Source organism: Carlito syrichta, unplaced genomic scaffold (assembly GCF_000164805.1).
Source record: "Carlito syrichta isolate Samal-C Ts95f unplaced genomic scaffold, Tarsius_syrichta-2.0.1 Scaffold301739, whole genome shotgun sequence".
Lineage (NCBI taxonomy): Eukaryota > Metazoa > Chordata > Mammalia > Primates > Tarsiidae > Carlito > Carlito syrichta.
Genome location: NW_007245835.1, coordinates 154,065 through 180,731, shown reverse-complemented (window position 1 = coordinate 180,731; position 26,667 = coordinate 154,065). Strand labels below are relative to the sequence as shown.

Below are 26,667 nucleotides of genomic sequence, written 5' to 3'. Positions count from 1 at the left end.
ATGGACACTCGTGAAACAGATAAAGACTATTACCTGATGGAGGGTAAGGAAAATTGCCTAGGAATAAAACATAAATCTTAACCTTATCTACAATATTTACATTTTTAATAGAAGGAATGCATTAATTATTTACTAAAAACAATCTAAATTTGAAAATCTTTCTTCAAAATAAAATGTGTTGCAAAAACTTCAAATTTGTATGCTTACAATATGAAAGCTACATCAAGTATATATGTGGTTTAAATCATTAGATTGCTTTTCAAGCTGTTACACTCTTTCTCATTCTATCTAATATTCTGTATCTCACAGCTCTTTAAATTTTGGATACATCTACTAGTATGTTTTTTAATTACTCTGTCAGATAGGGACTTCAGCAGTTGTCAGAACGTGTCCTTTCTAAAATAAAAATCTACATCTTCTATAATTAGAGAAAAGAATTTTCCCAAATATTCATGCTGTGTGCCAAAAGCTATGCTAAACACCTTTTTACATGTGAATCTTATTGAATTTTTGCAACAACCCTGCAAGAAAATGTTATCATTTTTATAAATGAGGGAACTAAGAGTTATAGTGACAAATGTTGTCAGCAAAAGAATCCAGAGTGAGAAAACATAAAATTCGCAGAGCTGAATGAATTAAGACCTAATCAAAGGCAATATGTTCTAAGTAGACAAAAGGAAATCAGGTAAACATACAGCAAACATGGAACAAATTCATTTTGGATTTTGACAGTGTGTGGAGAGACTCATCAGAAGAGAAAAATGTTTATCCACAATGTCTAAGTTTAGTTGAGTGGGATTCAACCTTGAGAAAAAGCTGAATAAATGTATATTTTAGGCACTAACCTAAATAAAGTAGTTGTAATGATTCCCAAGTTTAACAGAAAATGGTCCCAGATAAGGGTGTTAGCTAAGAAGTAGAATAAGTAAAGAAGGAAAAATTTAGTGCTGAAAGGAAAAAGAGGAACATTGATTGGAATGGTTGCACACCTTCTGCATGGCCAGACAAGACAGATATTTTTTCAAAAACAGAAAGCCTAGAATTCAGGCTTCATGGGCTAAAGCAGTTTGATATACCTTATGCCAAGTTGCTAGTGTTTTAACAGTCAAGGCAATGCCAAGACTCAACACTGTTTTTACAAGTCTCAGAGAAATCTCATTGAAATTTTAAATATTATGGGACAATAAATACCATCTAAAATAGGTAGTTAAGTAAGGTTAAAATAAATAGAACACCTCCAAAATTTTTAAAATGTTTTTATCTATCTAACTCTTGCTCAAAGGAATACTTTCACTTATTTTTCTAGATAAATGTTTGCCCTCTCATGATGATTTTAGGGTGTGTGTATATACACTGAATTTATACATTTTTTTTCTAGATAATGTACATTATCTTTCCTTCTCACTTGTAAGGCTCTGATTTACAACAAGTCACCCTACTCCCAATTCTTGCGTTAGCAATGGAAATTGCAGGCAAAATATTTAAAATCCATGAAAAAAATAATGAGTCTCAAAGAATTAGATGTGGAAGAGGGTCTACAATCTTTCTTATTCAACTGCCACATTTAGCACAACCATACCATCAAATTTCAGAGGATGATCAAGATCTATAAATGTTTGGGAGGCAAAGGCGAGAGAATTGCCTGAGCTCACGGGTTCGAAACCAGCCTGGGCAAAATGGTGAGACCCCCATCTCTACAATAAATCAAAAAATTAACCAGGCATGGTAACGCTCCTGTAGTTCCAGCTACTTGGAAGGCTGAGGAAGAAGGATCACTAGAGCCCAGCAGGTCGACACTCAGGTGGCGGTGAGCGTGCCACTGCACTCCAACCTGGGCGACGGAGTGAGACTCCAATTCAAAAAAAAGAAACTTTAAATGAATTCTCCCTGAATTCCAATATAATTGTGAAAAATGATCCTAATGCAATCCACTCATTTTAGGTGTGGTTTCTTTCTGATGTCTAGAGACCATGCATGCCAAGTACCAACCACAAAACTCTAGACTGTAAATGGGAACTACTGAGGCACAGCTCAGGAAATAGAACACCATGAGGATGGCTAAGAATAGGAAATGAGTGGTATCTAGGAATAGGCTTTCTCTTTGAAGGTAAACAAATCAGTTTTCAGCATACAGGCTTACCTTATTTTATTTCACTTTGCAGATGCTGCAAATTTTACATATTCAAGGTTTGTGACAACGTTGTGTACAGCAAGCCTAGCTGCATCATTTTTCCAACAGCATGTGCTCATTTTGTGTCTCTGTATAACATTTTGGTAATTCACACAATATTTTGAACTTCCATTATTATATCTGTAATGGTGATTTATGATCAATGATCTTTGATGTTACTATTTTTTTTTTTTTGAGTTGTAGTCACTCTATTGCCCAGGATAGAGTGCAGCGGCGCACTCATGGCCACCCCAGCATCTACCTTCTGGGTTCCGGTGATCCTTCCGACTCAGTCTTCCAAGTAACCAGAACTACAGATGCACACTAACACGACCAGCTAATTTTTTTGTTTGTTTATTGTAGAGACGAGGTCTCGCCAAGTTGCCTGGGCTGGCCTCGAACCCGTGGGCTCAGGAAATTCATTTGCCTTGGCCTCCCAAAGTGCTGGAATTACAGGTTGAGCCACTGAACCTGGCCTTTGTTACTATTATCATTGGTTTGGGGCCCCAAACTACTTCCACAGAAGACAGCTAACTTAGTTAAATATTGTGTACGTTCTCACAACTCCACCAACTGGCCATTTCCTTATCTCTCTGCCTCTCCTCAGGCCTCACTGTTCCCTGATACACAACAATATTGAAATTAAGTCAACAAAAGCCCTAAAATGGCCTCTAAGTGTTCAAGTGAAAGAAAGAGTCATAAGTCTCTTACTTTAAATCAAACGCTAAAAACGAATAAACTTAGAAACACATGGCAAAAGCCAAGAAAGGCTGAAAACTCTTTCACCAACGGTTAGCCAAGCTGTGAATGCAAAGGAAAAGTAAATAGAGGAAATTAAAAGTGTTATTTCAGTTAACACAGCAATGGTAAGAAGGTGAAACAACCCCATTGCTGAAGTAGAGAAAGGTTTAGTGATCAGGATAGAAGATCAAACCAGCCACAATATTCCCTTAAACCAAAGCCTGATCCAGAGCAAAGCAAAGGCCCTAACTCTCTTCAAATTTATGAATGCTGTGGGAGGTGAGGAAGTTGTACAAGGGAATTTGGAAGCCAGCAGAAATTGGTTCATAATTTCAAGGGAAAAAAACTGTCTCCATACCATAAAAGTGCGAGGTAAAGCAGCAAGTGCTAACATAGAAGTAGCAGCAAGTTTCCAGATGATCTACCTAAGATAATTAATTAAGGTGGCTACACTAATTAATAGATTTTCATTGTAAACAAAATAGCTTTCTACTGGACTAAAATGCTGTTTAGACATTCATGGGTAAAGAAGAGAAGGCCTGTACCTCAAAGGACAGGCTGATTCTCTTGTTAGGCACTAATGCAGTTGGTGAGTTTAAGTCAATGTTCATTTACCATTCTAAAAATCCTGGAGCCCTTAAGAATTAACAAAATCTACTCTGCCCATGCTCCACAAATGGACCACAAGGCCTGGAGGATTGCACATCTATTTAGAGCATGGCTTACTGAATATACATAAGCCCACTGTTAAAACCTACGGTTAAGAAAGATTCCTTTCAAAATATTAATGCTCACTGACAGTGTACTTAGTCACCCAAGAGCTCTGATGGAGATGCACAAGAAGATTAATGTTGTTTTTGTACCTGATAACAACAACGTCCATTATGCAGCCCATGGATCAAGGAGTCTTTCAACTTTTCAACCTTATTATTTAAGAAATACATTTTGCCATTGCCAGGTCATTGTTGCCAGACCATCACCGCCATTGCCTTGCTAAGCTATGGTGTGGCCATGTGCTCTTTGAACTAATGGCCAGGCCATGTTTGCTTAAGCTTTGACCCCCTCCCCTACCTTGGAGATGTGAATCACCTCTTTCTTTCTTTAATTTACTTTCTAAATAAACTATATTCTCTAATCTAAAAAAAACAGGTTTTGTAAGTCTGTAGCTGCCACAGATAGGTATTCCTCTGATAGATCTGGGCAAAATAAATTGAAACCTTCTGAAAATAATTTACCATCTTAGATTTCACTAAGAAACATTCATGATTCATTGGAGGAGGTCAAGTAGCAACATGATCAGAAGTTTGGAAAAAGTTTATTCTAAGTCTCATGAATGACTTTTAGGGGTTTAAGACTTCAGTGAAAGAAATAACTGCAGATGTAGTAAAAATAGCAGAAGAACTAGAATTATAAGTTCTATTTGGATCTGAAGATGTGATAGAATTGCCACAAACTCATGAGAAAATTTGAATGTATGAGGAGTTGCTTCCTATGGATGAACACAGAACATGTTTTCTTGAGATGAAATCTACTTCTGGTGAAAATATGGTGAACATTGTTGAAATGACAACAAAATATACAGAATATTACATAAACTTGGTTAATAAAGCAGCATCAGGTTTTGAGATGACTGACTCCAATTTTTTTTTTCTTTTTAAAAATTTTATTTTAAAGATGTGGGGTACAATTCATAGTTGAGTACATAAGTTGTCATCATACAGCTAAAGTTTGGGTACCTATATTGATGTTATGTGCTCTTCCCTCCCCTGGCACTGTCCCACTACTATCAATTCCTTTCTTATAATATTATGATAAATGTTCAGGGTCAGCTTATGAGTGAGTACATGTAGTACTAAGATCTTTGTTTCTGTGATAAATCACTGAATATTACAGACTCTATATCCATCCAAGTTGTGGTGAAGTGCATAATTTTTTTTTTCTTTATGACTGTGTAATACTCTATCATGTTTATGTACCACATTTTCTTTATCCAGTTCACTTTTGATGGGCAGCATAGTTCATTCCATGATTTTGTTATTGTGACTAATACTATAATAAACATACACAGGCAAGTATCTTTTTTATAGAGTGATTTGAGTTCCTCCCTATCTTCCCAGAAGGGGGATTGCTGGGTTATATGGAAGGTCAACTTTTAGATCTTTTAGAAGTCGCCACACTATTTTCCACAGATGTTATACTAGTTTACACTCCCACCAACAGTGTAGAAGTATTCCCTTTTCCTCACATCCTCTCCAGAATCTGTTGTTTTTTGAGTTATTGATGATGGCCATTCAAGCTTGAGTTAAGTGGTATCTTGGTGAGGATTTAATTTCAATTTCTTTGATGATTAGTGAGGCAGAGCATTTTTTCTTGTAGTTGTTGGCTGCTCATATGTCTTCTACTGAGAAGTATCTATGCACATCTTTGGCTACTTTTTAATAGGGCTATTTGTTTGCTTTTTCCTTTTGGTACAATTAACTCCAAGTTTAAAAGGATTTAAACCATTGGTAAAATGCTATCAAACAGTATTGCATGCTACAAAGAAATCTTTCCTGAAAGAAAGAAGTAGTCAATATGGCAAACTTCATTGTTGACTTATTTTAAGAAATTGCCACCCAACCTTCAGTAACAACCACCCTGATAAGCTAACCGCCTTTAATATTGAGACAAGACCTTCCACCAGCAAAAAGATTATGACTCACCGAAAGTGTAGGTGATTGTTGACATTGTTTAGCCATAAATTATTTTTAAATTAAAGTATGTACATTTTTAGACATGATGCTATTGCACACAATAAACTACAGTATATCATAAACAACTTTCTTTTTTTTTTTTTTGAGTTGGAGTCTCACTCTGTCGCCCAGACTGGAGTGCAGTGGCCACTCCCGGCCAACGCAGCCTTGACCTGCTGGGCTCCGGAGATCCTTCCACCTCAGCTTTCCAAGTAGCTGGATCTACAGGCGTGCGCCACCACGCCCGGCTAATTTTTTATTTATTGTAGAGATGAGGTCTCACCAAGTTCCCCATGCGGGTCTCGAACCCGCAGGCTCAGGCAATCCACTCACCTCAGCCTCCCAAGGCGCGGGATTACAGGCCGAGCCACTGAACCCGGCTCATAAACAACTTTCATATACACTGGGAAACTCCAAAATCTGTGTCAATTGTTTTATCGCAGTGTTTTGCAACCAAACCCACAATGTCTCTGAGGTATGCCTGCACACAGTTTCTATTTATATGACAAGCATATAAATTCTAGGAATCAAAAAGACAGCTTTGGATAACCTTAAACACGTTAGTTTGAATTCATCTTTGGTATATCAGAGGGCTAGGAGTCATTAAAATGATTAACTTTCTTATTACTTATATAGAACATTTTTAAATGAAAGATTCAATATATTTACACAGATAATTATAACACTTTATAACATTATTTTACTGACATTTGTGATAATGACTAAAGTTGAACGTTCTTGTCTGTTTAACAAATCTATGGTAACATCTTGCCACAGTGCACATTTAGCCCTCACCCCACCCTCCCCAATCACCAAAAAATTTAGCCAAAAATAACTAACTTTACATTAGCATATGGCCCTATAATTTAATAAAGGATGATGTATGTCATCCATGGACTTATCACTAGTTTTTGAAGCTTTGGTTTACAAGCAAAATCTTCTTAACACTGTATTAAGCACAGCATTAGTATTATCTTTATAAAATCAAGCATTACTTAGATGAGTCAAATTTGTGGAAAAATTTTACTAGCATCATCCCTAAAATGAAAAAGCATTTAAGCCCTAATCATGCATGAAGCTTTCAGTGTTGAGAAAATTAATTGCATAGTTCTGGGCCTTTGACCTGCAGTAAGTAGTTTCACAACCTGAAACAGACAATGGAATAGAGTCATGTTCATGTAGGTCATATGGTCAACAGAGAAATAATTAATTTTCAAGAAGTTCAGACAATCATATGTGTTGATTTCAGAGAAATAAAAATTTAGGATATGTGTGTGCAAGTATATGAAACATTTCTTTGTTTTCTTTTTCAAGAATGAAACAACTGAAATGTAAGTTAAGATAAGTGTATCATTTCAACATAATCATGTGGCAGATACTACAGAGAAAAGGCAACTTTACCTTCTCCAGTATGGAAATTTCCCTGAAAGAGATGTTGCATCATAAGCTATGGTGTACAGTCATTTACAGATTTACCACCTCAACTGTCCAAACCAATCTCCAGCGTGCAGATCAAGTATTACTTATTCACTGAATTTATCATTATTGCAATTAATTCAGGGACAACTTGCTTCATCACATGCTTAGTTATCATTGCCTACTATTTGTCAACAAACTCCACAATCCCCATTATCTACTTGCAAAGTTTAGCATATGGGAGTCCTGTAAATGCTTCTGAAACAAACAAACAAACAAACAAAAAAACGAAGGAGTAGTGGAAAGGAGAGAACTCTGGTCATAAACATTAAATATAATTAACATGAAATACTCTCTAACAACTACTAAGTAGTTAAACTAATACATGAGCACGTTAAAATCCCATGACTGAAGTTTGAACCATAACCACTGACAGTTTTTCATTTCCTGAGAAATAAGGTCAGACTTAGGAATTCTCAGCCTGTTTGAAATCTTGAAAGGTCCCAGAAATTCTATCAATTCTTCCATGTCAAACCTGCATACCTTCACTGGTGCTAAGTCAGCTGCCTGGTTATGGGCTGTGACCTCTTCATTCCCCACTTTCTGAGAAGTGCTGGTTAAGCTATAATGATTGCCTATATAAATTAATCTCCACTGCAGTAACAATGACCATCCTGTTAGCAGTTGTTGTTCTGGCTTTTAATTCACTGGACAACTTTTTATTTCTTAACCAAAGCTTCAGCTCATCCCATTGAGGATTTATCTCTCCTCCGTTGGGTTCCGGTGTTCCTTACAACAGTGCTGCTCAAAATGTTATCCCTGGGCCATTAGCATCATCCGGGAATTTATTAGAAATATTGATCTTTGTGCCCAATGCCTTGAAGCAGAATATCTTACAATAGTGCCCAGGAATATGTTTTAACAAGCTCTTCAGAAGATTCCTGTGCATGCTCAATTTTAAGAAGCACAGCCCCACACACCCTTGTAATACTGGTCTTTGTCATAGACGTTAATCCTTCATACTTTGTACTGTTTGCATTAGGAAAATATGACTCAGCTAGCCTAGACGTTCCAGGACCATCTTTCCCTATTTTGTTTCCTCATTAGAACTCCAGTGAGAGTAGTGATTAAGAGCATGCATTCTGGACTTGGTTTGCAGCATTTGATTCCCTGTTCTACCATTTGGTAGCCATGCGGCCTCAGGTGACTTATTCAACCTTGCTGTGCTTCAGGTACCTCATCCAATAAAAGGGAGTGGCAATAAAAGTATTCATTTTATATGGTTGTGGTAAGAATTGAATGAGTTAATATATATCCAACAACTTAAAAATTATGTGATGTACATTAAGGGTTGTATTTGTTTATTATTATTTACAGCAGATTGAATTTATTTAAAATTCCTCTTTTCCTGTCTAAAGAGTGTGATTATTTCACTCATCATCTTTTCTCTGAAAAACAAATTCATGCTAAATATCTCGTGCTAGCTAAATCATAGTCTTTATGATGGAGACAAAGGTTAAGCTCCTAGAAAGCACTTCCTACTTTGAAGTGTGATACAGCATTATAGTGAAAAAATTATAGCAATATATCTCTTTTGATTTATGAATATATTTCTTATAAAATTAGTTACAAACACATCATGTCTGCCATGAAATACTGATACAGATGGTATTATTGGCTTTGCAAGATTCCTCTTGGGTGATCCAAATATATAAATTAAATTGACAGATGGTTTCCAAAGAAGAAGTGAAGGAAACCTCTACCAGGTTGATTTATATTCTTGATAAAATAAAAATACAGGTAAGATTCCATTATAATGAACTCCACTGGACCTTTAATTTGCTTTTGCTTTAATTAAATTTTGTTTTGGTGAATATATTGCTAGAAATCATATCTCTAGTCAATAGGGGGCTAAAGCTGAAACCCAGCTGATAGGTCGCCTGTCTGGAATGAATTAACAAGTGAAGAGGAATGTTTTGACCCAACTGGGAAAGAGAAATGTGTAATGAGTTCACCACCTTGTACTCTTCTCTTCTCTGATTTATCCTTAGACTGTGTTTTAGGTCCTGTGTGCATGTATGTATGATGTGCTTGGTTTGTTTCTGTTTTATTTTTGAGTAATCAAGAGACTTACAGTTGGAAAAAGGGAGGAAGAAAATTAAATATGAATTGTTTCTTAATTCTGTCAACATAAAAAATATTAGAAACTTTTAAGTTCTTATTTCACCTCTCTTTTTTCATTGAAAACAGTGCATTTAGACATGACTAGTGTAAGTGAACAGACATAAAATTACTGAACAGGATCACTCATAGAGAAGTTCTTATAACAAGAACAAGTCACTGGCAGTTTGGACCACATGCAACTACAAAGAAATATCTTTATTCTTTGAAATGCTTATTTATGGTGAAATATTTATATATTGACTGGTTCTATGATATCTGGATCTGTACCTCAAATTCCCTGTTTAGGCTTTAATATTCCCTATTTAAGCTAAATAATCAATAATGAGTATTTACCAAATATAGGTGTGTGTATAGCCATGTTTTATAAGCAGTGTGTGTGTGTGTGGGTGTGTCAGTTTGATTCTCAACAGTGAAATTTTCGAGTTTTAAATTTCATCGTCATTATACTGGTAAAATAAAATAGATGAGTAAAATGTCATATGTACATTCTATTTAATCCATAAATTTAACTTCTAGCAACATCTCATAAGAGCATCACTTATAATTAGTAAAATAATGTAGATATGATTTTCCCCATTTCGACATATTTTATAAGTGAAAAATAAATACAAAAGTATTGTCCAACAATTAAAAAGTGACTTAGGTTAATGATGGACAAACAAGTACTGGAGCATTTGTGGTAATTAAAAATTATGCATATGAATACTATAAGCCAGCATGCAAAGCAAAGTATGCTACCATTAAAAAAAACCTAGTATACAAAATTGCTCATTTGGTGAGAAAAAATAAAAAGAGATATGAAAAAGATGAAGATAATAGCAAGATTAATAGTGATGGATGAATACTTTCATTTTTGTATATGAAAGTGTTTAGTTTTTAAGACAAAAAAAATTTTAGTATAACCCAAAGATGATTAGATAAAAGCATTTCTTGTGTATCCTAGAGACTTACTAGCTGAAATACCATTTGAAATGATTAATTTAACATGACTTAAATATTTTAACAGAACTTTTCATTGTACATAATGGTATTTTGTTATAGGCCAGGTGTGATGGCTCCCATCTGTAATACCAACACTTTGGAAGACTGAGGTGAGAGGATTCCTTGAGTCCAGGAGTTCAAACCCAGCCTAGTCAACATAGCAATACCTCATCTCTACAAAAACTCAAACACTTAGCCCAACATGGTGGCACATGCCTGTAGTTCCAGCTACACAGGAGACTGTGGTGGAAGGAGCACCTGAGCTCAGGAGGTCCAGGCTATGGTGAGCTGTGATCATGTCACTGCACACCAGCCTGGTTGACAGAGTGAGACCTCAACTCAAACAAAAAGAAAGAAATTTTGTTATAAGAGGATTTACCTTAAAAGATTTAAATGACAAGTATATGGTTTTATGGTTCTTTACAATGACATTGTATTATATGATGTCATATAGTTTACATTAGTCTACAAATTATAGGATTATATTATAAACTATTAAGTATATATTGTGTCAATTTTTAATAAATATTTAAGCAATACTATCATTAACCAAGTGTCATAAAAAGTTAAATGAAATTGCAAAGATGTGGTGTACTAAACATTTACATTAAGTTAAAAATATTCTAACCTGAGTAGTATGTATTTTGATTTACTAAATAATGCATTAAAATTACTATATTTCTTAGTAAACAAATCCTTTCAGTGAAAATTTCATTTTCTAAGTAATTGTTTAATGAATTTGGAGAAGAGATTTTATCTGAAGTTCTATATTTTTGTGTGATTGATCCCATTGATTTCAATCTCAGTAATATTAACAAATATAAGAATTCTAACAGAACACTATAGTCTTTCTGTTGAATAGATTCATTATGAATAGATTTTCATAATGAATAGATTTTATTTCAATATAAGCATAGTAAATTGAATTAATAAAATTGGCCAATTTATTTTCATATAGCTTAATTCTAGAAATACAGAATTCTCATATTACAGAGTATTATGATTGAACAGAGCCCCCTGTCAAAATAGATCAAGCCACTGTTGCTTCACAAGACACTGGAAAAGCTCTATGAAAGGAAAAGAAAAGGAGCAAAACTTCCAAAGTAAAAAATAAATATTTGTTGCGCAAATAATTAATTTCATGTATTAGAATATTTGGTATTTCTCATCAGTTATGTTTTAATCTATTACTGTGGATGCCATAAAGATAGACTTTTATGGAAGCAATAAATTGAAAATAGTTTAAATGGCCATCAAAATGAAATGATAGTGTAAATTATGGCATATCCTTGCTACGGACTAGTAAGTGTGCAATAAAAAGGAATAAGTAGATATAATCTACTGACCTGGAAAGATATCCATAGTATATATTTAATTAAAAAGGAAACTTCAGCCCACTATATTTGGAAATATTTCATCTTAATTTAATATTAGATTTTCAGTTATGTATTATTAATAGTGGTTATTTCTGAAAAGTGAAATTTAAAAGGTAGAAAGAGAACATTCAATTCTTAATTTTTAAAATGTTTATCATAGTGTAATTATAAGCAATTCCTGCCCTTTTGTATTATCTGAATGTACTAAAATAACATATAGTGTTCTGATGATAAAATTAATATCTATCGATGGGAAAGAACCTTGAAAATGTAGAAAAAGCTGAAGTCACCTATAATTCTCCTGTGAAAAATCATAAGAATTTATCACAGTAAATAATTTAGTTTTTTTTTCTTTTAGATATTTTTCTCAACATTTATGTCAGTGGTCTCAAATTTATGCAAACATTGGAACCACCCAGAAGACTTGTTTACACAAAAGTTACCTATCTCCACTCCTAAAGTTTCTGATGCAGTAAGTCTGAGGTAGGACTCAATAATTCACACTTCCATCAAGGTCCCAGGTGATGCAAATGCTGTTGGTCTGGACACTACAGTTTGAGAACTATGGCTAGTATTCTGTTCTTAACACAACATATTTTGAAGTATTACATTAAATCACATTATAAATATCTCCCATTTAAATTAAAATTTCTTGAAAATATTTCCATTGCTCAATAATATTTTCCCATATGAATACACAACAGTTTAACACATCTTTTTGATTTGCTGAACATCAAATCTATTTTTATTATCATAAATAAATCAGAAATAAGACATACTACAAATCTCTATTTCCACTGAACAGTATTATAGAGGTGAAGTTATCAAACCTGTATCTTAGATTATGAACAATTTTAGGCTCTTGTGATGTATTGTCAAACTGTTTACCAGAAAGTTTGTCCCAATCTATAATAATATATAAGACCATTCACTACTCTACACCCTCACTGGCAAATTCGCAGTTCTGAAATCAGCCAAAGGGCTAAAGTTTTCCCTCCAAATATGTTTTGTCAAATTTAACAGAGAAATTAAAATGCAAAAGTTAAATCATATTTATAAATAATTTTATATTTGTCTTGTCTATGAATTAAATAATGGCAATATTCAATGTATGACAAATTCTTTTAGACCCCTGTTAAAGAGGATAAACACCTTCATTTGGACCTGTTAGAATGTGCATTAAAAAAACAATAGATGCCAGGCATGGTGGCTCATACTCATAATCCTGGCATTTCAGGAAGCTGAGGCAGGAGGATTACTTAAACCCAGAAGTTCAATACCAACTTGGTAGCATAGTAATACCTTGCCTCCACAAAAAATGAAAAAAATTAACTAGTCTTGTGGTGCATGCCTGTAGGCCCAGTTACTCAGTACTCAGTAGGCTGAGGCAAGAGAATCACCTGAGCCCAGTAGGTTAAGGCTACCATGAGCTGTGACTGTGCAACTGCACTTCAACCTGGGCAACAGGGTGAGGCTCTAACTCAAAAAAAAAAAAAAAAAAAAGGAAATAGGCAAAAGAAAAGCATTCAATAACTTAAAAAACAAACAAACAAACCTCCGTGTCATTTTCTGGCTTTATTTCTTTCCTTCCTATGTTCATGGTTTAAAGTAAATTTCATGTGCGGGAATTACCAAGTAGGGGAAATTCTAAAATTTGAATGAATAGCACCCTTCCAGAATAGCTTTATCTGAGACTTTCGTCCCATCTGACTTTTGGCACAGACAGATTTCAAAGACATGCCAGAATTTCAATCCTTGGTCTTTCACTCTTCTGGCAACCTTGGGCAAATTACTGCTGTGCTATGCTTTAATTTTCTCATGAATATATGAGATAATTCTTTTACCATTGGACTTTTGCCAGTACTAAATAAAATATCATATTTAAAGCACACGCACTTGGTAGGCACTCAATAAATGGCACTTATAATTCTCATTCATCCACAAGCTCTTATAATACAGCAGGCATTCAGTGAATGAGTGAGTGAATGAGTAAATGAATAAGCACAGGTATAAATGGATGACTCTACCGCTGATGACAAATCAAATAAGTTTTGGAGTTTTGGATGCTCGGCTTCCAGAACCTCATACCAAGAAGACATGGTATAATATATTATTATTTCCCCTCAATTTCTTATTGCACTTTCATATGTAAAGTCTCTGCTCATGTCTTTTTTATATGGCATAGCAAAAGCTTCCCTCAGAAAGAGGCCAGGAAAGATAGTTCCCAGGAAAGGATCCTGAGTGTATGGAAAAAGAAGACCTTCATCAGAAATACCAGAAATACCATCACATCTAAACAGTCTTTTCTTTTCCTTTTTTTTTTTTTTTGGACTAGCAGAGAACTTTGTTTTGGCCCTTTTTTGTGAATTCTTGTATTTCCCCCTGTAAGTGGCATTTCAAAGCAAAGCTCCAGCTGTCCAGCCTTCCTCCCTCCAATGACTCATGCCCACCAGATGGTGCAAATAGCTTGGCATTGATTCCCTGGATCAGCGTTGGGAGAAAAGCCTTGCCAGATGACTGATGGATTCATGAAGTTGTTCATTCTGGCAACAATGAATAGCTAATACCACAGCCATGGTCAAATAAAAAGATATGATACTGAAATTTAAGAGAAAATCTAGAATATAAGGGTCCATATCTTTCACAGTGCCTGTAATTATCTTCTATTATTAATATCATTTTTATTTTTATTATCTGTTAGAGCTGTGTCATTTTCTCACTTGAGATTTCTAATGTCTGAAACTAAAATAAGTCCACTAACACTGCTCAAATGACAATAGAAACTACATTGGGCTGGAGGTCACCACACCCTGATTCTAGCCTCAGTTCTGCCTGAAATCTCCAGAGTAATATTAGCCAAGACATTTATGTGCTTTGACCTTTAGATTCTGCATCTTTAAAACTGAGATACAAATATCTTTTTTGCCTATTTCTCAAGGTGATTCTTGAGAAACAGATAACAGAATGAATATATAGCTGTTACATAAATAAGTGTCAAAAATATTATACACTTGTGTTATGAATTACATACTGACTCTCCACAAACAGATATGAACCCTTAAATAAGGATGGGCTTACTTATACAAAAATATATGATGTTTACCTTCCTGGATACTGTTGTGAGACCTATGCCAAGATCAGAGAACAGTGGGCATCATGGAACCAGGGACCCTCATCAGCTCAAATCACCAGCTCCTCAACACATCTCAGAAACATATGAATTCCACATCCTATAAAATTTGCTTAAGTCTTGCATTGATCTTAAAAATCCACATAATGGTGACCAATTCAAAAACAATTAAATAGAATTTTTTTAATGTTTTGAGTTTGTGATTCCATCAAACCAGTCATTATTATCAAATAATAGATCTTAAACACAATTTCATAAATACAATACTAGAATCTACGGTGAAAGTTACCAGGAGATTATTGCTTTCATGATCAGAGATTTTAACTAATTCATCTCTGTATTCTCAACTCTGAGGGTGAGTGAAAAACGACAGCTTTTTCTCTGCATACCTTACATGGGCCTCTGTGATCTCAGCCAAGGAGAGACACCCCAGGAACTCACCTCCCTCACACAACCAATCAGCACCTGTGGCACAGAGGGCTTCAGGTATAGACAGAGGCACCGGTGGGTCTCATGTGGAACCCGGAAACTTCCAGGAGTCCCAGCTACAGTCACTGAACCCCACGGAGATCCTCAGTGAAAAACATTCAGTAACTGTAGTCTGTGCCATGCAAGCGCTCCCATCCCTCCTTCCTAACACCCAGCAGGGGCAACATGACCAATTTGGGGAAGTTTCACCACACCAAGTAGCCTTTGCAGCCCTAGGTCAGGGCTGCAGATGCGGCTTGAACTGATCTGCCATTGCAGTTACCGTCCCTCCCACAGTGCAGGACAGAAACTAAGAGGGCAAAGCTGCAAGCTGTGACGGAGGAATAACAACTATCCAGTGCTTCCCATCTACCCCTGGGTAAAAGGGACTGCCATGCCCAGAAGGTAGGAGGCCAATCCACACTCCCAAGAGCACCTGTGCTGGAGTAGAGCCACAGGGCCCACCTGGACACCTGCCAACCCTGAAAGCAGTCTAGGGAGGAGCTTCCCACCCCCCAAGCCTGTGCTTGAGGGAGGAAAAGAATCTGAAATAGAGGGCTGGTCCCATTTCTGTCAGACTTCATTGGTGAAGCTGCTTCAGATAGTCTCCTCCCAAAACTCCACCCTTCCCGGCTCCATCCCCACCACAGGAAGGCCAGAGGAGGAAGGACAGGCAATAGTAGCAAACTTAATTTTTTTTTTAAAAAAAAATTTTTTAATAAAAGAAAAAAAAAAAAGAATCTGCCCTAACAGAAGAGGAAGAACCAGCGAAACAAAATCAGCAATCCCCAAAGTTTTAACAAATGGACACCCACAAAAGGACTTCTCAGATTCCAAATAATAGAACTCATCCACTACCATCTGGTCCTGATGACAGACATAGAATTCAGACTGCGATGGCAAAGACAGCCAACGAAGAGCCACGAGAAGATGGACACACATTTCATCCAGGCAACAAAAACAGTGCAGGAAGTAAAAGCCAAGCTGGACAATATAAGAAAGGTCCAATCTGAACTCCTGGAAATGAAGAATTCTTTCCTGGAATTTCAAAACATAATGACAAGCCTGAGTAGTGAAATCAATCTGCCAGAGGAAAGACTATCAGAGCTTGTGGATCAAACTACTGAACTAACCCAGTCCAACAAAAACAAGGAGAAAAGCCTCAGGAAGAATGAGCAAAGCCTATGAGAGTTTGGGGGTTGTGTAAAAAGACCAAATCTGCTGTTGATCAGTATCCCTGAGAAAGAAGAGGAAACTGACAAAGTCCTGGAGCAAGCCTTCCAAGATGTCATCTAAGAAAATTTCCCTTATCTCTCCAGAGAGGCAGCCGTGCAGATGCAATAAATCCAGCGAACTTTTGTGTGGTACCGTATGAGAAGACTATCCCCAAGACACATAATAAACTGTCTCCACAAGGTGACCATGAAAAAAAAACTACAAAGGCAGATAGAAAGGAGAAGGGACAGACCACTTACAAAGGAAGATCCATCAGAATTGCAACAGACTTCTCAGAAGAAATCCTACAAGCCAGAAGGGTCCCATTCTTAACATTATTAAAGAAAAGCAATTCCAGTCAAGAGCTTCCTACCTGCCAAGCTAAGCTTTATTAATGAAGGAGAATTAAAATCCTTTCCAAATATTCAATCCCTAAGAGAATATGCTGCTTTCAGACCAGCTCTCGAGGCTCTCCCTAAGAACCAGACAAGACACGGATGCCCGCTTATCCCTCCTATTTAACATGGCACTGGAAGTCCTAGCCAGAACAATCAGGCAGGAGAAAGAAATTAGTGGTATCCAAATAAGAAAAGAGGAAGTTAAATTATCCCTCTTTGTAGAAGATGTGATTCTATGCCTGAAAATCCCTAGAGAGTATGTCAAAAACCTCATACTGATAAATGACTTGGGTCAAATCTCAGGATAAAAAAATCAATGGTACCAAAAACAGTTGCATTTCTATACAATGACAACATGCATGCTGAGAACCAATTAAAAACACAATCCCATTGATAATAGCCACAAAAAAGAAAAAACACCTCAGATTCCATCTAATTAAAGGGGTGAAAAACTTTTATAATGAGCCCTACAAAACACTACTCAAAGCAATCAAGGATGGCACAAACAAATGGAAGAATATTCCATGCTTATGGATCGGAAGAATCAGTAACATCAAGATGTCCATCCAACCAAAGTCAACCTACAGATTCAGTGCAATTCCTACCAAACTACCAGTATCATTTTTCACAGACCTAGAAAAGAAAATACAGAAATTCATATGGAAGGACAAAATAGCCCGAATAGCTAAGGCATTCCTTAGCAAAAAGAACATAGCTGAAGGCATCATCCTGAACTCTCTCAGGAAATTCAGAGTTTCGAGTTTACAAGAAAGTTGCCACCAGTTATTTAATCTGCCTTCATCACCAAAGGGGCGGGGGGATCTGTAGAAGCTACTCCCAATTGCAGGCAAAATCCATGTCTGCCATCTGCTGGTGCACATGTGCCTGACTTGATGCATGTCCTCTTTCCCATTTTGAATCTTCATGAAAGCCTCTAATTGGCAGAATATAACCAGAATTCAGCAGGCATCAAAGTCCAGGATCTGTGGTCTCCAGGCTGCACAGAAGGAGCCCAAAACTCATAAAACAGAAAATTTATCTGACACTTTTCCTCATTTCTTGTCATCTAGAACCAAAGGAAACAAATCAAAGAGTACAAGACAGTTCTCCTCTACAGTTTGATGTGTACTGTCTTCTCAGTCACTAAAAACTCTTGTAAGAGCTCTAATTATGCCAGAAAAGAAATCTTCATGAGAAGAATTTGCCATTAGCAGCAGCAGCAAATATTTATTGCTGCACTAATAAAAGTAGCACAGTTCCTTTCCAGGAGCATACAATACTTTAGTCAGGACTACAGTGTTGTTGTTGTTATTGTTTTTAATGTATTGAACACCAACTTTGTGCCAAGGACTTTGCAAAAGACATTTTAAATAATTTCTCGAATACTCACAACTTTTCTATAATGTATTTATTTTTTAATATATGTATTTCATTTTAAAGATGTGGGGTACAGCTCAGGATTAGGTATACAAGTGGACATCGTATAGGTAAAGTTTGGGCCTCCCATTGGTCCTCACTTTACCTGGTTTGAGATCAGATACCCTTATTGATGTTTTGTGCCACTCTCCCATACCAGGAGAATCCCACTACTACCAACTCCTTTCTTATAGTGTCTATAATGTATTTATTGTTCACTCTGTTTAACAGCTAAGGAAACTGGGAGTCAGAGCAATTAAGAACTTGCTCAATAACTATGACTCACTTGTGTCAGACCTTCCTGGGTATGTCTGCTTCTAATGCTTTTGCTCTTTCTGCTACACAATAAAAGTGGCAAATTGACATATTATGAGAGTCAGTTAATTACTATTAGAAAATAAGCACTTATAAAACAAATCAAAGTGATGGACAAAAAGAAATTTTTGTTGGATGATCATAATCACTAATTCTTTTTAGATCAAATCTGTATTATTTTATGAAAAGTTTGCATTTCTAACAATACAATCACATACTATTCTCACAAAATACACAATTAGAGGGGCTTACAACTTAGGAAAATTAATTTAGACCTACAAATTTGCATAATAAACTTATATTTAGACTTGGTTTAACTCTTGTTTTTACTGCCAAAGAGAACAGTATGTATCTCTTTAAAATGTTTTACCTCTATTGTGAATTAACAGAAATAAAGACCTAAACTTGAATTAAAAATACTATTCAGGGATTTCAATTAACCAATATCAATTTGTTGCTCCTGGACCTAACCATCAGGAAAAAAATACTTTAAAACATTTTAGCAAAGACTGTCCATTTAATGCCTGATGCCATCTGGGAACATAATAGCTCACTCCTTTTTGTCCTCAGATTAATGGAGCAAGCTCGAGTGTTATAAAGAGCACTTTAACTCTCTCTGATATTTTCATTATGAACTTCTTGTGGCAGAACTCATTTGCAATAATGCATATGTAATTTGATAAACCAAATGGAAAATCTGGCAGCTTAAGGATTCTGTTTATTGGAAGAAATGCTGAATATATAAAAAAATGAAAAGCAGGGCAACCCCCATTCTTCAACCTTATTAAATCTTTGACCCAAAAAAAGTGAAATTTTCAATTTTTTGCCAGAATGTTAAAAATAGGAAACATAAAATTGAAGAAGAAATTTGATGAAATGAGAAACACTGATAGGATTGCCTTCTACTCCCTAAGTTGGATAAGATGTTAAACATGTATTATAAAATGTCCTTCTCAAGAATTTGAATACTCCTTGGCCTAAAATTGTATCACTATAAAACTCTTAAAATCATTAATATAAGTATTTTTTTTTTCTTTTTCTTTTTTTTTGGAATTTTCTGAACATAAATAACATGCACTAATTCTTAGATAAGCCTGGTGTTGGAGAAAGGCAATAAGACTGAACCAATGTGATGGGGCTTTAAGGATGATTCATTTTTTATAATCAAAATATACAGTGAACCTCAACATAAGCTAAAGCTCTAAATCACTACTTTTGAAGTAATAAGTCATAAGATTTATTCATCAGAATTGAATGGTTTCTCTATCTCTGATATGAATAAAGAATACCAAGATGAAGTTATTTTAGATTTTTATTTTGATATTTAATTAGTTCATATGTTAGAGATTTTTCAATCAATTTTTCTATAAAAATGCAGTGGTGTTAATTTGGCTAAATTTAGTCATACTTTCATTTAAATTTATAACGGAGTGGCCTTATTTTTCAGATTCCATAGAAACATATACTCCAAGGACTTCAGCATCACCTTTAGTATCTTATTGGATCAGTAAATAATGCCCTTTTCCCCCCCCATCTTAGGTTCAGAACTGATTAAAAATAAAGCACAGGAAACAGACAGATGGAGATTTAAATAACAGCTTTATGATTGATAAAGGAGATTATAGAATATGGCAATAAAACTGCATTCGCAGCCTTCCCGGAATGCCATCCCTGAAGTAGATAGACTCACACACCCAGGGACATGGAGGATGGTGGGCTTCTTCCATTCCTTGGAGTTTGAGCACACAAGAACAAAGAGCAAAAGTAGAGGAAGTGACTGCTAAAAATTACAGAAAAAGGCTGGACTCATGCCTGTAATCCCAGCACTTTGGGAGGTGGAGGTGAGAGGATTGCCTGAGTTCAGGGGTCCAAGACCAGTCTGAACGACATGATGAGACCTCACCTCTAAAATAAATCAAAAAGTCAGCGAGGAATGGTGGCACATGCCTCTGGTTCCAGCTACCTGGAAGGCTGACCTGGAAGGATCACCTGAGCCCAGCAGGTTGGAACTGCAGTGACCATGAGCATGCCACTGCACTTTAGCTGGGGCAATAGAGTGAGAGAGAAGGAATGAATGATAGATCAGGAAAGGAGACAGTAGTATCATGCTAGCCGGGACCCTTTATATGGAAAAATAACATCCTCATCCCAAAAATTCACAGTGAAAAAAGAAATCAATAAAGGAATGTAGCTCCCAGGTTGACAGTCTATATTCATTTTTCTTTGCTTATTAAATATATGTATCTAACCAGGTATGGTGGCATGCACCTGTAGTTCCAGCTACTTGAAAGGCTGAGGTGGAAGGATTGCCTGAGTCTAGCAAGTTGAGGCTGCGATGTCCATGAGCATGCCACTGCACTCCAGCCTGGGTGACATAGTGAGACTCTGACTCAAAATATATATGTGTGTATATGTGTGTGTGTAGTGTGTGTGTGTCTTTTCCTGCAGATAGTCTACACAAATAATATATATATGTATTTCATATGTACAAAATGTCTACTGCCTTTTCTCACTTTAGCATTCTTAGCCCATAGTAAAGGCACATAGTTCTGCTTTTTTCTACAAAATACTTCAATGCATTACTAGGGATAAATAGATAGATGATAAATGGAGATAGATGATAGATTGAATTCATGGATATAGATATAGATAAAGATATAGAGAAAAACAGCTTCCAGAAAATATCACATTTGGTCTAATCACCATTTGTATTGTAACAAAAAGTTATATTTAATATAATGGAGACAAACAAAATCAGTTATTAAGTAACTATGTATTTAAATTCTACAAGTTGTCTTCTTTAGATTGTTTTATGCATCACAATACATAACCTTGGATGAAAAACACAATTTTCTATGCCCTTTGAAAAATATTTTCCCCACTTGATCTAGTTATTCATTTTGATTGTGCCATCATTGTGAATAATTGGATTTACATGATGCTGATAGCACAGGGATTTTTAGTTTTTGCATTTATAAAGATCTAAAATCCGTCATGATTAAATATTTGGAAGAAATTAAAACTAATTTTGAGTAACCATTATTTTTATGGGAAACAGGGTTCTATTTTACCAGTTTTAAGAAATGCAAAATGAGTTATCTAATCTCCTTAATTACATAGTGTTTTAACATATGCAAAATTAGATTTTAAATGATTATTCAGTAACATCAAATATTCATTATAAAATCAGTACTTAATCATTGCTCATAGTTGCCTAACCCATTCCAGTTCAAATTAATGTTCAAAGAGTGGCTCAGACTTTCAGTTTAGCCTGTTACATTCTTCAGGTGTCACAGATCATATTGTGGTCCAAAAAATGATCAGAAGGAATAAAATTGATACTAGCATTTTCTGCTGAGTTCCCTTAATATTGCTAGAGAGAGAGAGAGAGAGAGAGAGAGTAATGACAGCCTTCCTTTATTCTCCTTGATGCTGATTCTCTATTCAGCAGGAATCCCAATGGAGGACAATGGAATTAAGCAATAAAGTGCTCTTGGTGACTGAACACCAGTCCTGTCACAATTAACAAGAATAAATGAGATTATGCAAGATCAGACAATTAAGTTCGTGAATTTATCCTAGAAAAAGTGCTACATACCTCAATGCTGAATATCACTAGTCACCTTCAAATTAGTCCCCTCTGGAAGCTATGCAACCAACACCAGCACGTAGTCCACCTGTCAGAGCAATTTTGGAATGACCAATAGAGTTGTCTTCATTTTACCCTTGATGTCCTGACTATCATCAAAATGTCTTCCTTTCTATTTTTTTTTTATTTAACATATTTTTATTTTAAAATTGTGGGGTACAGTTAAGGGTTAGGTATACAAATATGCAACATTCAGGCACCCTTATTGATAAGCGGTGTCCCCCCATCCCCAGAGAGATATTGACTACCATCAATCTACCACCCTTGCCCTCCCTGCCCCCTCCATAGATTCCCACCACTGTCGATCCTTTTCTTACAGTATTACGATAGATGTTCAAGGTCCACGTATGAGTGAGAACATGCGATACTCAGATCTTTGTTGCTGTGAAAAATCACTCAGTATTATAGACTCTAGTTCCATCCAGATTGCTGCAAAATTCATGGTTTTGTTCTTTTTTTGACTGCGTAGAATGCCATCACGTATATGTACCACATTTTTTTAATCCAGTCCTCTTTTGATGGACAGCTTGGTTGCTTCCAGGTTGTTGCTGTTGTGAACAATGCTGCAATAAACATATGTGTGCAGGTATCTTTTTTATAGAGTGATTTGAGTTCTTCAGGGTATATTCCCAGTAGGGTGATTGTGGGTTCATATGGGAGGTCGATATTTAGATGTCTTCCTTTCAATATTCTCTTTTCATTGGGAGCTAGATTCGATAAGTAGGAAGGTTGTTCCAAAATAGCTATTTGTTTGCTGGCTAAAAACTCCCTCACAGACAGTGTTGTGTAAGCTGGTGCATTGTTATGAGGCAAGAACTCCTTTCTCATGCCAAAATTTTCCTACTTCTCTATCAATGTTTATTAGATCCGCTATGCTTCTCACAGCTAGCCGACGATTTTGACACACAATTTGATGAATGTTTGCAATGTTTTCATCAGTTCTGCTCATTACTGGCCATCCTGACCTCTCTTTAGCAGTGACACATTCTCTCCCCTCAGAAAAACTTTTAATCCATTTGTACACTGCCATTTTCTTCATGGCATTAACCCCATGAACTTGGAATAACATGACCCTGACTTCACTTCCACTCTTAGCAAATTTAACAAGAAATTCAGTGTTTGTTCATTGCTCTAATTCAAGCTCCAATATTCTCGCAATGGTACACAAAAACTTGCAACAATAATGAGCACCACTCAGCAACACACTGCCACACGTTGACACGAACACAGCTGTGAGACATTGACATACCAAGGTTATGAAACATTACTGAGGTTTTTGTACAGTGCTGCCAACATAAGCAAGTTCACAAACTTAATTTTCAGTCTTCGTATCCTTCTTGTAGCCATTTTCATCACTGAGTTTCCCTAATCTGCAAGTGCATGAGTTAAAAAGTGAGAGATTATATGTCTATTCCCTAAACTGCTGTAAGTGCCTTACAGAATCCGTCGAGAAAGCCACACCTGACTTAGAACAAGCAGGAGGGACTTGTCAAAGGAATCAAGAGGAGGTAAGTTGAGTATGAAAGCCCTTGTTAGGAGAATAAAAAAAGAAAGGGCATAGAAGTTAAAAGATAAAGAATATAGTTATAATTAAAATTTTATTAAAAAGCATTTTCCAAGGGGACCAAATTAAGTTAGTGGGAAGCAATATATAGATAATAAACACCAATGTACGATTTGAAGCCAGACAGAGCTGCACATAAACTTCATCTCAGATATGATAGACAGTATGACCTGGGATGAATTTCTTAATTTCCTCAAAGTTTGAATTTCCTCAGCTGAAAAATGCAACAATAATAGCTTTATGATAGCAGTGAAGACAAATGTAATTACTTGTGTAAAATACCTAGGATGTCAAAATTGCTCATAAACACACCCTGCTAATGTTGTCTTTATCATATTATAGCTTTTATTATTAATATAGAAAGGTATTCGCTTCCTTTTCTTTAAATTTAGCAGTGTAATTATGAATATCCAGCACTGTTCTGCTGCCAAGGCCACTGCAGTGAAGTACAGAAAAGGAAATGACTCAACCAGATGGGAGGCAGTGGGAATGGGCCTCCCCTGTGGTAAGAAGCATTATATCACTGACATCATTTATAATTGCCTGTGTAGGGTGAGTTCTCTAAAACACTGATTTTTATTCCATTTATATTCCCTACAGATGATGCATCTCTCTATTACCTATGCCAGTGAAAATTTCCATCACTATTCCCTGCCCTGTGGATCACCACTACTCTTTATAAGATAAAGTTTGAAACTCAGAGAAAACAAGCAACTAGCCAAAGTCATACAGCCTCGTTTTCAAGTTTCTTTCTTTTTTAACTCCAAATTTTTCTAGTTCTTTCTTAATCATTTTCCCACTCTCAACTTCTTTTGACTTGGGTATCTAAACCAGCTCTTTAATTTGGTTTTCCCCAAAAAATCTAATCAAACACAAACAAAATCCATTCACTTTCAGAGACTTCTGGTAGAAAAAAAAAAGTAGTAACAAATCTAGTCCACTTACACTGCAGGACTTTTACCATTTCTGTTTCTGCCTCTTAGTCAATATTTATTGTCTCTGTTTGTCCGTAGAGGATCTGTTGACAATGGCTGTAATGTAATATGATGTTTGCCTGGAATAATGTGATGACAGGGTACAGCCATAGTTATATCATGTCATATTTTTTAAATGTATTTTTCCTATTGCTTCCCAATAGGAAAAAATTATCAGTGATAGCTTTCTTACCCCAGCTGTAAAAGGGATAGGGGTAGGTAAATAATGTTGAAATTTCTTCCTGACTTTCTTCTTCAGCAAAACTATTGTGAGATGTCCCTTTTAGTGTGTGAATCAATAATTTACTTCACGACAGCACTCTGTTGATGCCACAGGTGGAGTCTGTACTCTTGCTCCGTCAGGTGACAGTGGACTTTCTGAGGACTATCCCAGAAACTCAGGCTAACAATCTGCATTCCAGTCTGAACTGTGGAAATAAAAAATAGTTGATCTGTGGTTTTCCTTCTTGAAGGACACAATGTTATCCAAACTACCCTTTTGCAGACTATGCTTCCACGTGGAGTTCATTTTTCAGTGGCTTCTGCTGCATCTATTGCAACAAAAAAAACAATCCAAGGTCCTCCAACCTTTGATCCCAAGTTCTTCCTGTGAATACAGGAGTAGAGGCTGGAGAGACTGCCTGTAAACTAGCTCATAGGTGAGGCTACACCGTGAAGGGTATTCAGAAATACAAAACAAAGATTGTTTTTGCAGCTGGAAATTTTGGGGTAAGACAACGTCAGCTATCTCCACTTCCACTGACCTAACCAGTTACAATGGCTTTGGACCATTTATGCCAGGATTTGAAATCATTCCCTATAATGATCTGCCTGCACCGGAGTGTGCTCTTCAGAATCCAAATGTTGCCACGTTCATGGTTGGACCAATTCAGGGTGAAGCAGGTGGTGTTGTTCCGGATCCAGGTTACCTAATGGGAATGCAAGATCTCTGCACCAGGCACCAGGTTCTTTTTATTACTGATGAAATACAGACAGGGTCCGGGCAGGTTGGCTCAAACCTGTAATCCCAGCACTTTGGGAAGCCGAGACAAAAGGATTGCCTGAGCCCAAAGGTTTGAGACCAGCCTTGGCAACTTGGTGAGACCTCATCTCTACAATAAATAACAAAATTAGCCAGGCATGGTAGCTCACACCTGTAGTTCCAGCTACTTGGAAGGTTGAGGCAGAAAGATTGCATGAGACCAGCAGGTCGAGACTGCGGTGGCCAGGAGCATGCCACTGCCCTCTAGCTTGAGCGACAGAGTGAGACTCCAACAGGAAGGAAGGAAGGAAGGAAGGAAGGAAGGAAGGAAGGAAGGAAGGAAGGAAGGAAGGAAGGAAGGATTGGTCAGAACTAGCCAGAACTGGTCGGTGGCTGGCTGTTGATCATGAAAACGTTAGACCTAACATAGTCCTCCTTGGAAATACCCTTTCTGGGTCTTATAACCTGTATCCAGTGTTGTGTGATGATGAGATTATGCTGACCATTAATCCAGGGGAACATGGGTTCACATATAGGGCAATCCACTAGGCTGCCTGGTGGCTATTGCAGCTCTTGAGATTTTGGAAGAAGAAAATCTTGCTGAAAATGCAGACAAAATGGGTGCTATCTTGAGAAATGAACTCATGAAGCTACCTTGTGATACTGTAACTGATGTAATAAGAAAAGGATTGTTAAATACTATTGTTATTAGAGATACCAAAGATTACAATGTTTGGAAGGTGTATCTGTGACTTTGAGATAACGAACTTCTGGCCAAGTCAAGCCATGACATCATCAGACTTGCACCTCCACTGATGATCAAGGAGGATGAGATTCAAGAGTCCATCGAAATCATTAAAAAGACCCTCCTGTCTTTCCGAGGACAGCAGCTGTTCTCAGTGTTCCCTGGGGGCAGCTGGAGACAGGTCTGTGGTCCTGTACAGCTCTGTTCTTAA

The 26,667-nt window shown here is 36.4% G+C and overlaps 1 pseudogene; it reads left to right on the top strand.

Moving 5' to 3' along the window:
• Window positions 1-26,667, top strand: LOC103257443 (annotated as a pseudogene).